Source organism: Delphinapterus leucas, chromosome 16, assembly GCF_059928025.1.
Source record: "Delphinapterus leucas isolate spDelLeu-1000000601 "Yukka" chromosome 16, BTC_Dleu_Yukka2, whole genome shotgun sequence".
Lineage (NCBI taxonomy): Eukaryota > Metazoa > Chordata > Mammalia > Artiodactyla > Monodontidae > Delphinapterus > Delphinapterus leucas.
This window is the reverse complement of record NC_143144.1, coordinates 32,649,355-32,663,935: the sequence shown is the minus strand read 5'-3', so window position 1 is coordinate 32,663,935 and position 14,581 is coordinate 32,649,355. Positions and strand designations below refer to the sequence as shown.

Sequence of the window (14,581 nt, the reverse complement as noted above, 5' to 3'; positions counted from 1 at the left end):
CTTGGTTTTAGACTTCTGGCTTTTGGAACCGTATGAGAATACACTTCTACTTAAGCCACCCAATCTGTGGTAATTTGTTACCACAGCCCTAGGCAACTAATACACCCCATGAAAAATAAAAAATTTAAGATAAAGAGACTACCCATGTGTTTGAGATGTTTTCAGAGTGGTGGGGTGATGAGATCCCCTGATGGAGTCGGAGGGCCCTGAGGGGTGCCTCACTGTTCAGTGGAGGCTCTGGGGGGCTGCGAGGCCAGCAAGCCAGGTTGTGAGCAGCGTTGCTGGGAGGTGACCTGCACCTGGGCTTTAAGGATGCTGAGCGCATTTGAGGGGCCAGGGTGCCTCGGCCCACTTAGGAGTTTGGAGGTGGGCATTGGAGTGCTGTGTTTCTGAGAGGTGGTGATACATTAAAGGAGACACAGAACACAGTGGCTGTCAGGGAACTGTGGAAAATCAAGTCCCCCAGCTTCTTTATCTACCTTAGAAGGCCCTGGGAGTGATCTACTGGTCCAGGGACCGGTATAGTGGAGATTACTGAGTTCCAGGCAGTGGACCACGTGGTGGGAAACCAGAGCTGAATCCTGCTCTGTCCCTTCCTGTCTACAGGGAGAGAGGAGTCGGTGAGGTGGACACCTAGAGCCCAAAGGGTGACAGTCACAGAGGCATGCAGGCAAAATGCAAGGGGATCAGGTGGAAGAGGCTTCTCCCCGGGCTGGGGTGTCCAGGGGGACTTCCTGGCAGAAGCGGTAGGTTTGGTTCCACAAAGTCTGATCATTCAGTGGCGGTGTCTGCATGGTCTTTGAGCAGGGAGCCGTGAGATGCTCCAGGGAGTGTGATGTGGCCGTGGCTGTGTACAGGACTTGGGGGGGGGTGCAGGGCAGAGCAGTAGGCTATGGGGGGTAGAGGCAAAGGTATTGCGGGCGCCGAGGGGAGAGGCTGACTCAGCTGGAGAATGTATGCTGAAATGCCTTGTGACCAAATGGGTGGAGGGGCGAGGGCAGGAGGGTGGGTCATGGCTCCGGCTGCAGAGTCCAGAGAACCAAAATATAGCTTGAGGGCATCTCAGGTCTCTCTGTGGTGGTGCTGAAAGCAAGGCTTGGCCTGCGAGGACTCTTTCCCGGCCAGGCAGCCATGCACACACACATGCATACACACATGTGTGCACACACAGACACACTCAGACCCACACAGACTCACAGAGGAGCCTGTTTCTCTGACTCTTTCCTTCCCTCCCACCCCTACCTCTTACTTACTCTTTCTCTTTTCTCCCTACTGTCCACTCGCTACTCACAGGGAGGGCGAGGTCCAGCCCCAGCCCAAGGGTGGTGAGGGAGAGACAAAAGCAGAAGTCCAGAGTCCCAGAGAGAGTTACCTCTTTGTAGAGGCACAGCTCAGAGAGGGACGGGTACATAGGCAGGCCTGTGGTGACCCACCAACACACTAAGAAACCGAGAGACACTGTGACGCCGACAAACAGTGTGTGTGTCTCAGATACACACACACACTGACCCACACAGAGACACACACAGATACAACACACACACACAGGCACACACAGACACACACCCACACCCAGACACACACTGGCATGCACAGAGATGCACACATCGACTCTAAACAGAAAGATACACACACAAAGACACACAGATGCAGAGCCAGATCGACACAGGCAGAGCCATGTAGACAAAGAGGCTTTGAGCAAGGCCAGCCCGCCCCCAGAACCCAGACATCCCAGCTTTGCAGTCCCCCTAGGAACCCTCTGAAACGCCAGGATAAATTCCTGGGATATTAGCTAAATTTCAGACACAAACATTCCGGTCTCCCTCTCCAGATGTAACGCTCGTGGAAACCTGCACAGCCCTCCCTCGGCTGGCCCCTCAGCACCCACCCACTGGCTTCTAGGAATGCTGCCAGTTAGAGATGGAGGCAGACACAAGGAGGGGCGCCAGGAGAGGTGAAGGGACCACACCCGGCAGGGAGCACGGGGCCACAGTGTTGTGGCTCTGTGCACACTGGGGGATTCTGACAGATGAGGGGGGCAGGCAGAGAGGGGGGCTTCCTAGCAGCAAGATGGGGCTGCTGCTCAAAGCCGGGGCTGACCACGTCCTCCGGATGCATGGAGAGGGCTCTAGACCAAAGTCAGATACCCACCAGAAGGCACAGCACATCCTAGGGGCCCTTGCAAGTGTAGGGGGGCCTTGCTCACCTTCCCACAGACACACTGGCCACTTCTCAGCTCCAGAAACATGGCAGGTCCTTCCTACCTCAGGGCCTTTGCACACACCCATCCTTCTGTTTGTTACAGCCAAAGCTTAGTGCATAGCAAGTGCTCAGCAAACATGCGTTCTGTCTCTTGGGCCACACATGCCATCAGTTTCCATATCTATAAAATGGGTTGAAATTGCATTTCTCTCACAAGGTTCTTTTGACAAGAAAATGAGATGATGAATGCAAGTGGACTTTGGCAAACATCCTCTAACCTCGTGTGAGGGCTGCATGATTTTCCTCCTGAACCCCCCAACAAGAATCAGCAGTGACCCTGATTTAGACATAGACAGGGCTCTGAAAACACATGCCCAGAAGTGTTTGGCTGCCTCAGAAGTGCTATGAGGTGCCCTGACTCTTCGCTGATGCCTGAAATTCCACCATTCTCACCACAAATCTGTGTCAACTCAAAGCCCATTAATCAGTCATTCACCATCAAAGTAAAGAGATGGCGAGACAGACCTTTCCCTGAGACACAGACAACCAGGAAATCTGTGTGTTTCACATCCAAATCAGTCTCACGTCCATCTATCCCAGCACCTGGGACACCAGGGGCACAGCAGGGCACCTGCTCTGTGGGACATCCCAGGACAAGCCAAATCTCATCCTCCCCACTTACTAAGTCACTCCATCTCCAGCTTCTGTGCTGGCTTCCTGCAAAGGACAGTACGTGCCAAGGAGCTTTGCCTCTCGCGAGGTGGCTGACGGTAGGCGAGTTACTTAATATCTTTGAGTTTGGTTTCTGCGTATCTCCCTTATCCCATATTTTTCCCTTGAAAAAAAAAAGTGGTTCAGCCTACAGGCTAGTCTCTGACAGTGCTCCGCGCACACAGTAGTCACTCAGTAAATGGTAACTGCAATGATGGTGATGAGGAAGTAAGAGGAGCTCCCCAAATGATGATGGAATGTGAGGTCGTTGCCCTTTTCAGAGGCTGCTGGGTCTGAGATGTGGGCCTGCCTGCCTGCCTCCCGCCTGGACAATGCTTGCTTTTGCAAGAGGCAGCTCCTTACGTGGGAGATATATGTCCTGCCGTAAAGCGTTTAATATTTTAGCTCCTAATTGCGTTACCAGAGACAGACAGCTGTTTATCCTCATCACTCTCCCATCACTGTCTTTGGCAGGACCCACTGGGCGTCGCCTTGCTTTCTTTTCTGAAAATCCCAGACGGCCATTCAGGCCCCTCCAGGCAGTTCCATGCGGTCAGGAGGTGAGTGGTGCCAGCAGGCGGGGGCCTGTGCTTGGCATCGTGTGGGTTCGAGGCGACCCACATTCCCTATCTGCCTCCCCCTCTCTGCCCGCTGCCTTCCCGTTTGTTAAGCACTGTGGCAGCCGTCAGCTCATCTGATTCTCCCAGCAGCCCTGCGAGACAAGAACTGCTATTATTGATCCCAGGATACAGAGGAGGGAGCTGATGCTAGGAGAGGCTGTGAATTTCACTCACTCACTCATTCATTCATTCACTCAGTCAGCCATCCTTTTCGGTAGGAGCAGCGCTGTGGAAGGCACTAAGGACAGTGACATGAATGCCGCCCCTACTCTCAGGGACCCACACAGACTTGCCCAGATGGAAAGTGACAATGACACGACCATCCTTGGGGTATCTCTGTCCCCCCAGATAGTGCTCGCTGCTGGCAGAGTTCTAGTTCTAAAACACGAACCAACCTCAGGTCCAGAGCTCTTGGATGGGCTGCTCTTAGTTTAAAGCCCCAGACCCTAATCTTTCTATTCAAATTCTTGTCTGGCCAGCTCCTCTCCTGCCATCTTCACTACATTGAGCCCCACGGAAATTCACGCTTACCAACACGTGACACATGTGACAGCCCTGCTCGTTGCCGACCTGACGGCCATTCCTCTCTTCCAACCAGCTGTGTTCCCTGCTAGCAAAGCTCTGATGCTGTGGGAGTGGTGGGCAGACACTGTGGTACCCAGTCCCTCAGCAGCCCCAGTGTAAACAAAGCATGGTTATCTTAATCCCCTTTGCCAGGCACTTCCCCAGTCTTCCTCACAGGTGGTGGTGACCAGCCCAATGACAAAGTCAGTGAGAATAGGGGATCGCTATGGACTGAATGTTTGTGGCCCCCTCAAATTCATATGTTGAAACCCTAACCTAATACCCTTGATGGTATTAGGAGGTGGGGGTCTTTGGGAGGTGATTAGGTCATGAGGGTGGAGCCCCCATGAATGGGATAAGTGTCCTTATAAAAGGGACCCCAGAGAGCTCTCTCTCCCTCTTTCCACCACGTGAGGATATAATAAGAAGTTGGCCATCTGCAACCAGAAGAGGGCTCTCATCAGAACCTGATCGTGTTGGCACCCTGATCTCAGACTTTCAGCCTTCAGAAATGTGAGAAAGAAATTTCTGTAGTTATAAGCCACCCAGTCTATGATACTTTGTTATAGCAGCCCGAACAGGCTTAGACAGGGATATATGCCAGAGAGCTTCAGGACAGAAAGTGGAAGCATTCCCTTGAGTCTCCCCATCCTCTTCTTCCCCTCTGGAACATGGTTGTGAGCGGATGTGATGTTTGGAGCCTCAGCAGCCATCTTTTTATCATGTGATAACACACAATGAACAAAAAGCCAGTACACTAAGGAAGGCTGAGCAGAAATGTGGGTGAGTCTGGGTCTTTGCGGGCATTGTTGGGCCTCCATATAACCCTGGGACCATGCTGCTCTTAGGTAGCGATGACATGCCCCTCTGCAGATACCACTGCTCTTGGGGTCTCCCTGGTTTGCACTGGATGCATCTTTTTTTTTTTTACTTGTATTTAATTTTCACTGCCTCCTTTTTTTATTGTGATTAGAATATTTTTAACATTTTTATTGGAGTATAATTGCTTTACAATGGTGTGTTAGTTTCTGCTTTATAACAAAGTGAATCAGTTATACATATACATATAGCCCCATATCTCTCCCCTTTTGCATCTGCCTCCCCCCTACCCTCCCTAACCCACCCCTCTAGCTGGTCACAAAGCACCGAGCTGATCTCCCTGTGCTATGCGACTGCTTCCCACTAGCTATCTACCTTATGTTTGGTAGTGTATATATGTCCATGCCTCTCTCTCACTTTGTCTCAGCTTACCCCTCCCCCTCCCCGTGTCCTCAAGTCCATTCTCTAGTAGGTCTGCGTCTTTATTCCCGTCTTGCCCCTAGGTTCCTCATGACAATTTTGTTTTTTGGTTTTTTAGATTCCATATATATGTTAGCATACGGTATTTGTTTTACTCTTTCTGACTTACTTCACTCTGTATGACAGACCCTAGGTCCATCCACCTCACTACAAATAACTCAATTTCATTTCTTTTTATGGCTGAGTAATATTCCATTGTATATATGTGCCACATCTTCTTTATCCATTCATCTGTTGATGCACACTTAGTTTGCTTCCATGTCCTGGCTATTGTAAATAGAGCTGCAATTAATATTGTGGTACATGACTTTATGAATTATGGTTTTCTCAGGGTATATGCCCAGTAGTGGGATTGCTGGGTCATATGGTAGTTCTATTTTTAGTTTTTTAAGGAACCTCCATACTGTTCTCCATAGTGGCTGTATCAATTTACATTCCCACCAACAGTGCAAGAGGGTTCCCTTTTCTCCACACCCTCTCCAGCATTTATTGTTTCTAGATTTTTTGATGATGGCCATTCTGACCAGTGTGAGATGATATCTCATTGTAGTTTTGATTTGCATGTCTCTAATGATTAATGATGTTGAGCATTCTTTCATGTGTTTGTTGGCATTCTGTATATCTTCTTTGGAGAAATGTCTATTTAGGTCTTCTGCCCATTTTTGGATTGGGTTGTTTGTTTTTTTGTTATTGAGCTGCATGAGCTGCTTGCAAATTTTGGAGATTAATCCTTTGTCAGTTGCTTCATTTGCAAGTATTTTCTCCCATTCTGAGGGTTGTCTTTTCATCTTGTTTATGGTTTCCTTTGCTGTGCAAAAGCTTTTAAGTTTCGTTAGGTCCCATTTGTTTATTTTTGTTTTTATTTCCACTTCTCTAGGAGGTGGGTCAAAAAGGATCTTGCTGTGATTTATGTCATAGAGTGCTCTGCCTATGTTTTCCTCTAAGAGTTTTATAGTGTCTGGCCTTACATTTAGGTCTTTAATCCATTTTGAGCTTATTTTTGTGTATGGTGTTAGGAAGTGTTCTAATTTCATTCTTTTACATGTAGCTGTCCAGTTTTCCCAGCACCACTTATTGAAGAGGCTATCTTTTCTCCATTGTATATTCCTGCCTCCTTTATCAAAGATAAGGTGACCATATGTATGTGGGTTTATCTCTGGACTTTCTATCCTGTTCCATTGATCTATATTTCTCTTTTTGTGCCAGTACCATACTCTCTTGATTACTGTAGCTTTGTAGTATAGTCTGAAGTCCGGGAGCCTGATTCCTCCAGCTCCTGGATGCATCTTAATAGATGTCTGAGTCAGCCTCTTTTATCCCCCTGCCTGGAATGCCCTTTCCTCTGGTTTTGTTTTGAAAACTGCTTCTCATCTTTTAAGACCCAACTCAAGAGTCCCTTTTTGAGAAGTTTTCACCCCATCCTGACCACAGGGTTGAGCACCCACTTATTGGAGCCCCTGCAGTACTTAGTTCAGGCTTCTTGTAGCCTCTTCCTGCCATGGTGGGTGCTGCCCACGATTGGGCCATTCACAGGGCAGCAGGCGACTCAGCTTGTCCTGGCACAGCTGCCCGGGGAAGGGATCGGGGCCATTCTCTCCAGGTAGCCGGGGCTGGGGCCCATCGCAAACTAAGGCCCAAGCATAGCCTGCTGGGGGATGAAGTCATGTGGAAAAACACTCGAGTCAGAACAAACCTGTCTTTCTGCAAATGACTTCATCACATTGCCAGAAGGCTCGGATCACTCCACCTCTCACCTCTTCCAGTCCGCCCATGGGATCGGGAAAGACCAGTTCCTCGAGTCCTGTTGCATCTCTCAGGCAAAAGCAAATGTTACAGAGACCCACCCACGAGGTGCTGGGGAGCTGATGCCTCCACGTCCTCCACAGCCGGCGCTTCCTCTGAGCTCTCAGGCTGGGAAAGGCCCGGAGGGCAGGTTGGGGCCTTCTCCACATCTGTGTTCACAGTGCCCAGCACAGAGACCAGCAAAAATGTAAAATAAAATACTCACTCACTAAATGCATGTGTTCATGAATTCTACAAATACTCAGCGGTTCTTCTGCTCTTTCTACCAGCATCACGAGGGCACTGGGCTTATGCTCACAGAAAGAGGAAATACAGGAGGGAAAGAGGGCAGGAAGGAAGGAGTAAATTCCTCACCAGGGTGATAGAGCCCCACAAAGCAGACTGGGCCCTGAGAGAGGCGTCAGGGAAGCTGAGCTCTAGCTCTTATTCCAGCAAATACATTTCTATTCAACAGCTTTGTTGAGCAGAGCCTCTATCCCCGCTGTGTGGTGGGCACCTAGGGGAGCCATTCTAGTTCTCTGGCAGTGAAAGTCATGCACGGGGGACGGACAATAACAATGACACGGTTACAGGTTGTAATGGAGGTGTGGACAGGGTAGCGGGGGGTGCGCAGGAGGGGGTGCTGGGTGGGCTGGCCAAGGAGGTCAGCCTTGAAGGATGAACACACCAGGCTGTCCAGGAGATGGTGGAAAGGCTTCTGAGGCTGCAGGGTGCTTGGAAAAGGGCAAGCAATTCCATGTTTTGGGAGCAGAGGGTACGTAAAGGAAGTGGCAATAGTTGGGGCTGGTGAGGCAGGCTGAGGGGCCAGACTGCGGGGGGGTGAGGTTCACTCTGCTGGAACAAGGAGCCATTGAAGGGCTGAAGAGTAGAGCGTCCGGTCTGGGTGTCCATTTCAGGAAAGGTGCTTTGGACTGGATGGCAGAACGGCTATAACGCAGAGACCAACCAGGGGATCCCTGGAGTGGTTCAGGGGCAAGAGGGAGATGGCCTAGAGCAGAGTAGTGGCAATGGGTGGAGAAGAAGAGGAAAGAGAGATAGTCATGCTCATTGCTGATGGGACTTGGGGACCACCGGGATGAGGTGGGAAGTGGGATCTATGGATGTTCTGGTCTCTTAGATTGTAAGTTAAAATTTGGATTCTAATGCTATGGCAGAGAAACTCAAATCAGTGGCTGAAAGAAGATAAAAGACCAGGTAGGCAGTCCCAGACTGCTATGGTGATTCCACAATAGTCAGAGACCCAGACTCCTTCTATCTTGTTTCTCTGCCATCTTTAATACCCAGCCTTGATCACGTGGCCCAGAATGGCTGCTCCAACTCTCTCTGACACATCTGCATTCCAACCAGTGGGATAAGGGAAAGGAGGAAGGGGGTGCACCCGTTCTTTTCAAAGATATGACTTAGAAATCTGATAACATGCCATTGGCCAAACTTAGAGGCAAGACCATACAATTGTAAGGGACGCTGGGAATTTTAGGCTTCCATGTGCCCATCTAAAACTTCTTCCACTGTGGAGGAAGGAGAGAAGGGATCTATGGAAGAAAAACTAGTGATGCTGTGCAAGCCCACTGGCTTGTCTTAGTTTGATATTTCTTATTTGGAAAATACATTCTGTGAATTGTCATACTTATTTTTAACCAAATAAAATTTAAGTATGATCAAGTCTCTGCCAGCAGCATGCTGTTTTCCTGGGAAAGTGAGGTCGCCCTATTTGGCCTTCGTTCTCCCAACCGTTGAAGGAGACATTGGAAAATATTCTTAACATGGACCCCATGGAGCTAGCCAAGGGGGGCTTCGGGGGTCTGTGAATACCATGTAATTATATGCTCAATTTGGGGGTGTACATTTTTCTCGGGAGAGTGACTATGGCATTCAAGGTTTATGAGAGGTTTCTTTGACCCTAAAAAGTTGAGAAACAGAGTGAAAGAATTACTCATGGCCCTCCATACCCATATTGTATGATTCCTTTCTACCCACCTTATGGCATACGCTTGGAAAGGAGTCTGGGGGGAAGAAAAGGCAATTGAAGGACACTGGGGAGGTTGGAGCACGTGGCTCCAGCCTCGTCCTGACAGTGACCGCATGGCGCGCGTGTGGTCCGCCGTCCAGGGGTCTTTCTCTCTAGTCCCTGCCCTGGCTGAATTGGGACTTGGCTGGGTGTACACCTGGCACACTCTGCCTAACGTCTCCCAAGCAGTTCCCAAAGCTCCCAGCCAGGAGCCAGTTAGGATTTCAGAGGCACAAGTGAGCCGCTGTGCTTGGCCTGCCAGGTGAAAAGAACAGAGCCCGTATTAACGAGACGCTCCTCTCTTGGTATCGGCTTTCGCTTTGCAGGCGATGTCTCGGACCGGGAGCAAACCTGTCTCTCTGTCCGGAGCCAGGGATTTGATATTGTCCTGAATAGAGGTTTTCATCCCCTAGCTAGTCGTCTGCCCTCCGTGGCGCCTGCCGCCGGTGCCAGGCTTGACACGTGAGCCCCCAGCTGTAGGAGGAGTGGGTGAACGGGGCAGAACTGGGCTCAGCGGCTCCCCAATCCACCCAGATGTGGTGGAGGAGAAAGAGGCATCCTGCACTGGGAGAAGCAGCAAGGAAACAAGCGGAGATCTGGCTGCACACGGAGCAATCACTTGGCAGGATGGGTCCTGATGTACGGATGGTGTGTACCACGTGGGAATTTCTCCACAGCCCACGGATGAGCCAGACTTATCAGTGCGTCACCATCCACAGTCATGAAGGTACAGAATGAAGCTAGAAACAAGGATTTTATCAAAGGGGAACGGGCAAAGAGAAAAGCATTGTGGCACCAAAAAAACTTAGAGCAGGGGTGAGCATCTCCAAACAGAGGACGGGGAAGGAGAGGAGTGAAGGGTGGCTGAGGGACCACCCCTGGACACACTTGGGAGATGGGTCAGGAAGAAAGCAATGTGAGGGGAGGAGGAGGCACGGGCTGCCATGGAGGCCCCAGCTCGGGGTTCTGGCAGCTGAAAGATGGCACCACCACCCCAGCAGAGCTAGGCTAGCAAGAGAGGTCAGGGCTGGGTGGCAGGGTGTGGCCCTGCAGTGGCCAGGGAGCTGGAGACAAGCCTAACATCCTGACAGCTGGCCTGCCTCATTCTTACGTCTGCAGGCCCTCCAGCTCTTCCCCCTGCCCTGAGCTCTCACTCAGCGCAGGCTGGGGACTTGGCCCTGGCAGCCTTTGACTGCAGGTGTGGAACGGAGGAGGGCGGCCAAAGAAAAACAAACGGGAAGAAGGGAAGCACTGTGCTTTCAAAGAGCTGCACACACAGGCTGGAGTCCTGGCTGCAAAACACTCAGCTGTCCGTCCTCTGGTTGAAGCCTGTGCGTTAGGGCAAGTCCTTATAAACACCATTGAACTGAGGACAGCTCAACGGCACTGCCACTTCCCACGCGTCCATGCAGGGCTAGGTCCTGGGATGGGTGTGGCCACGACAGAGACAAATAAACCCCTTTCCTTGCCCTGAGAAAGCTCACATTCTGGTCGGGGTGGAACCCATAAGCTCTAAGAGCTTCCTGAAAGTCAACCTAGGGGTCTGACATGCTTCTCTCGAATTCCAGCCTCATAGCATGCTGTGTGGGAGGCCGAATCCGCCACTGGAGCACACAGAGGTGCAGAGACGCTAGGCAACCTGCTTAGGACCACACAGCTGGGTCATGCGGGAGTGAATTTTAAACGCAAGTCCATGTGACGCTACTGCCTGCCTGTTTCCACCGGGGCAGACCCACACTCAGCTCTTTGGTTGGAGTGGTGTGGAAGGCCATTGCGGCTGGCTTGAAGCCCGAGGCTGGAGCTGCTCACAGGCCCTTCCACTGGATGTTGGCCAAGGCACAGTAACTCCTGATTGGGTAGATAGATAATCGAAGAGATGAAAGGGCCTCCAGTTAATAACCACCCACAGTGGACAAGGCTCCAGGCTCTGGAGGAGCTTGGAGGGAATGGGTCAGGCCCTGCCCTCCAGGAGCTCACAGACCAGTAGGAAGTAGATGCAAATGTGTTAAGACCCACTCCACGGGCACCGGCCCAGACAAATCTCTGTCCCTTCTGGGCAGAGTGACCTGAGGTGAGAGGGCATCTCAGAACCTCAATTTCTTTCTCTGTATAACACAGGTAGTTGTACCTAATTTATCGCATTGCTGTGGAGATTACATAAAATAATGTGTGCTAAGCACAAGGCCTGACACAAAGTAGGAGCTCCAGAATGTCTGGCTCCAAGAGCTTCCACGGGGTACTCACAGCCAACGGGGGCCGAGCATTCCCCGCCCCACACATGCCCAGCGGGGAATCCCTGCTCCCTTCTGGAGAGGGCAGCCTAGAGAGCTTCCACCACCATCCGAGGACCAGGGAGGACGCAGAGGGCAACCGAGAGAGGTCCGGGGGCCTGGGTTAGCACCTGCCACCTAGAGATGTGGGCGAGGCTACTTGCCCCTCCGGGGAACAGCAGAGTCCTACGCCCCTGGCCTAGCAGAGGGTGCTAGTTTTGCCTATGGGGCAGCCAAGCCTGGACTGGTGAGGTAAGAGTTGGTGGGCATACGCCTCAGTCCCTCGGCCTCACAGACGGCCCCCGGGGGAATGAGCTAGATACCTCTTCATTAATACGTGCTTAATTTGCTTGTCTGTATTTACTCTCTTGTTCCCTGTGTTCCCACCGTGCTCCTAGGTTGGGGTCACTTCCCAGATAAACTACTTGCACCCAAATCCTAGTCTTAGGGACTGCTCCTGGCAGCCCAGCTACAGAGAAATGTGTGGCTGGGTCACTCCGTGGCTGGGGGCTGGGAGGGCCCTGTGGCTGGGAGATGCTGTCTCCATGGCCTCCTGGCTCCAGTGTCGCCTGGCTTTTCCTCAACGTGGCTGCCTCACCCCCATGCCAAGGTGTGGGAGAAGTCAGGACCTTCTGCTGGCCGTCTGGATCATACAGTGACCTTCGGCTCCCAGGACATAAGCAACTTCCTCCACAGGAGGACCAGGTAGGTGGGAAAAAATGAAACTGCTTTAGGCTAGCTTCAGGAGGGGCAGGAGGGGGTTCTCCCACGCCTCCTGTGAAATGGGTGTGCCGGCTTTGTATTTAGAGAGAACGCCATCGAGGGACCGGGGAAAATTGGCTGAGTCATCAGTTCGTAATGACACTAGCAGGCAGCGTCTGTGAGCCCTCTGGGGCTTCGTTTCAGGAGGGGGTGATTTCCTTGCTGGTGCTCCAATATCAGAGCCCACATCTCCACCTCCCTGAAGTGTGTCACGCTCTGGCTTTTCATAGGAAAACTGCCTAATGCCATGGCAAAAGCAAGGTAATAAAATATTCATCTGCTGAGGCCAGAGGACGGAACTGATCGTTTCTTCCAGGAGAAGCAGAGGCCTAAATTAAAGACATGCACAGAGCCAGACAAACGCACATGCCCGACCAGCAGACATTCCCAGGCACGTGTCGGAACAACACAGCCTCGCATATACAAGAAAGCATATGCCTGAATACTCACACGTGGGCACATGGGCCCCGGTCACACACCTATGCAGCACACAAAACTGTTGAGGACACATGGATGCCATGTGTGAACGCATGCATGAACATTGCATGTACCCGTGAACTCCCACCCTGTATGCTCACCCACCCACATGTCTACTCCCCCAACGTGGCAATGAAAAATGATGTCTTAGCTGGTGTATTGGGGGCAGAAGAGCCCATCACCGGGCCCTGACTTTGGAACAATAGTAGCCTGTCTGGCTGTCCTGGGGAAACTGGGCTTTGTCAGGCAGAAAGCAAATACTGTGCAGGGGGAAGTGTGACTCAGAGGTGAGTTACACAACTCCATTCTGCCTGTGTGCTCTGCCCAGGAGGGGGAGGAGGAGGAAGGCTTGCAAATGTGAACTCTGAAAGGGCTGCTGCACTTCTGGAAGCTTCCACATGTCATGTCACTTGTCCAGGCTAGTGGAGGCAGAGGCTCCCTGAGGGCAGAGTGAGTAGCTACTACACTGTCACGACCTCAGAGCCAGACCCTCCGCACTGACCCCCTCCTGCTCATCCGGCCTGCTTCCCAGGGCTCCAGCATGCCTCCAAAGAGAGAACGTTAGCCCCTTGGCTCATGAGGTAGGCGCGTATGTTGACCTGGGTCTGCAAAGGTGACTCTGCCTTCTGATTATTCTAGAAGCTCTGATGGAGCAGCTCCTGATGAAAGACTCCAGACCTAAGAGTTCTGAAATGACCCCAGTTCACAGACCTCGTGAGAGAACGGCAATGTCCCAGTTCCCTTGGATGCTGTGTTTTTCCTTATATCCATTCTGCAAAGATCCACTGAACTTCTACCAGGACCTAGGGCCTGGGGTGACAGAGCTGGCTGCCCTAAGGATCTCATAGGCTATGAGGGAAGCAGACAAAGGCCAAGGGATTATTGCTATTTGCTTTTGGAGGAGGGGACTCTACTGACTCTAGAAGATTTACAAGTTGTCCAGATAAAGAAGTAGGTATGTGTTTGAGTGGGTGGGAGGTGGGCAGGGCAAGGGGTGGAGGATGGAGAGGAAGCAGATTTAAATTCTGAGCAGAAAAGCAGCATTCAAAAAAAGAAAACAGCTTTCTACAAAGGCAGTATTAGGCCAGGGGCTGGCAAACCACAGCTTATAGGCCAATTCCAGCTTACTTCCTGTTTTTGTTAATAAAGTTTTATTGGCACACAGCCACGGTCATTCATTTATGTATTATCACTGGCTGCTTTTGAGCAACAATGGCAGAGTTGACTAGTCACAGCATGGCCCTCAAAGCCTAAAATATTTACCATCTGAGCCCTTATGGAAAAAAATTTGCCAACTTCTCTTCTAGATCTATCCTTTAATTCTGGAACCCATAAGTCTAGAATCCAGCATGGTTTTCTAGAGCTCCCTGTGAGAGTAACATTTGTGTAGGGATTTAGACGTTTACAGTGAGCTTTTGCATCCATTATCCCATTTAATCCTTCAACAAGCCTGTGTGAGGTTAATGGTAATTTTATCCCAGTTTTGCAGATGAAAAAACTAAGACAAAGGGAAATAAAGAGACTTGCTGAAGACCACATGGCTGGGAGATAGCCGAGTCCCGGGCAGCCTGATTCTAACATTCCATGGTCTTTCCACCACATTAACCTACAGATGTTTCTCTGTCACACATTCCACCACTGAGCTGTCCTCCCTGACAAGCCATTTCCCTCCTCCTTCCTAATATCTCTGCTGCCACCAAGGAAGGCTTTTGTCCATTGTGCTGCCTTAGTGGGAGAGAGGGTTCGGAGGAGAATCGAATTTCCTTTCTGCATCTGTTTGCGGAGCCTGGTGCACCCTGGGATGCTAACGAACAGTGACAGATGAGCTTCAGTTGGCTGGCGCGGGTGAAGAACCACTGGACCAG

At 51.1% G+C, this 14,581-nt stretch overlaps 1 long non-coding RNA gene across 5 annotated transcripts in view; it reads left to right on the top strand.

The window, feature by feature from the left end:
• Positions 1–14,581, top strand: part of LOC111168492 (uncharacterized) — a 254,501-nt gene that overhangs the window by 237,433 nt on the left and 2,487 nt on the right. For 3 of the 5 annotated variants that reach the window (XR_016388086.1, XR_016388083.1, XR_016388082.1), the window contains one exon: positions 1–14,581. This exon is cut by the window's left edge. This is a non-coding gene — a long non-coding RNA (uncharacterized LOC111168492). The other 2 variants (XR_016388084.1, XR_016388085.1) reach the window with 2 other exon arrangements.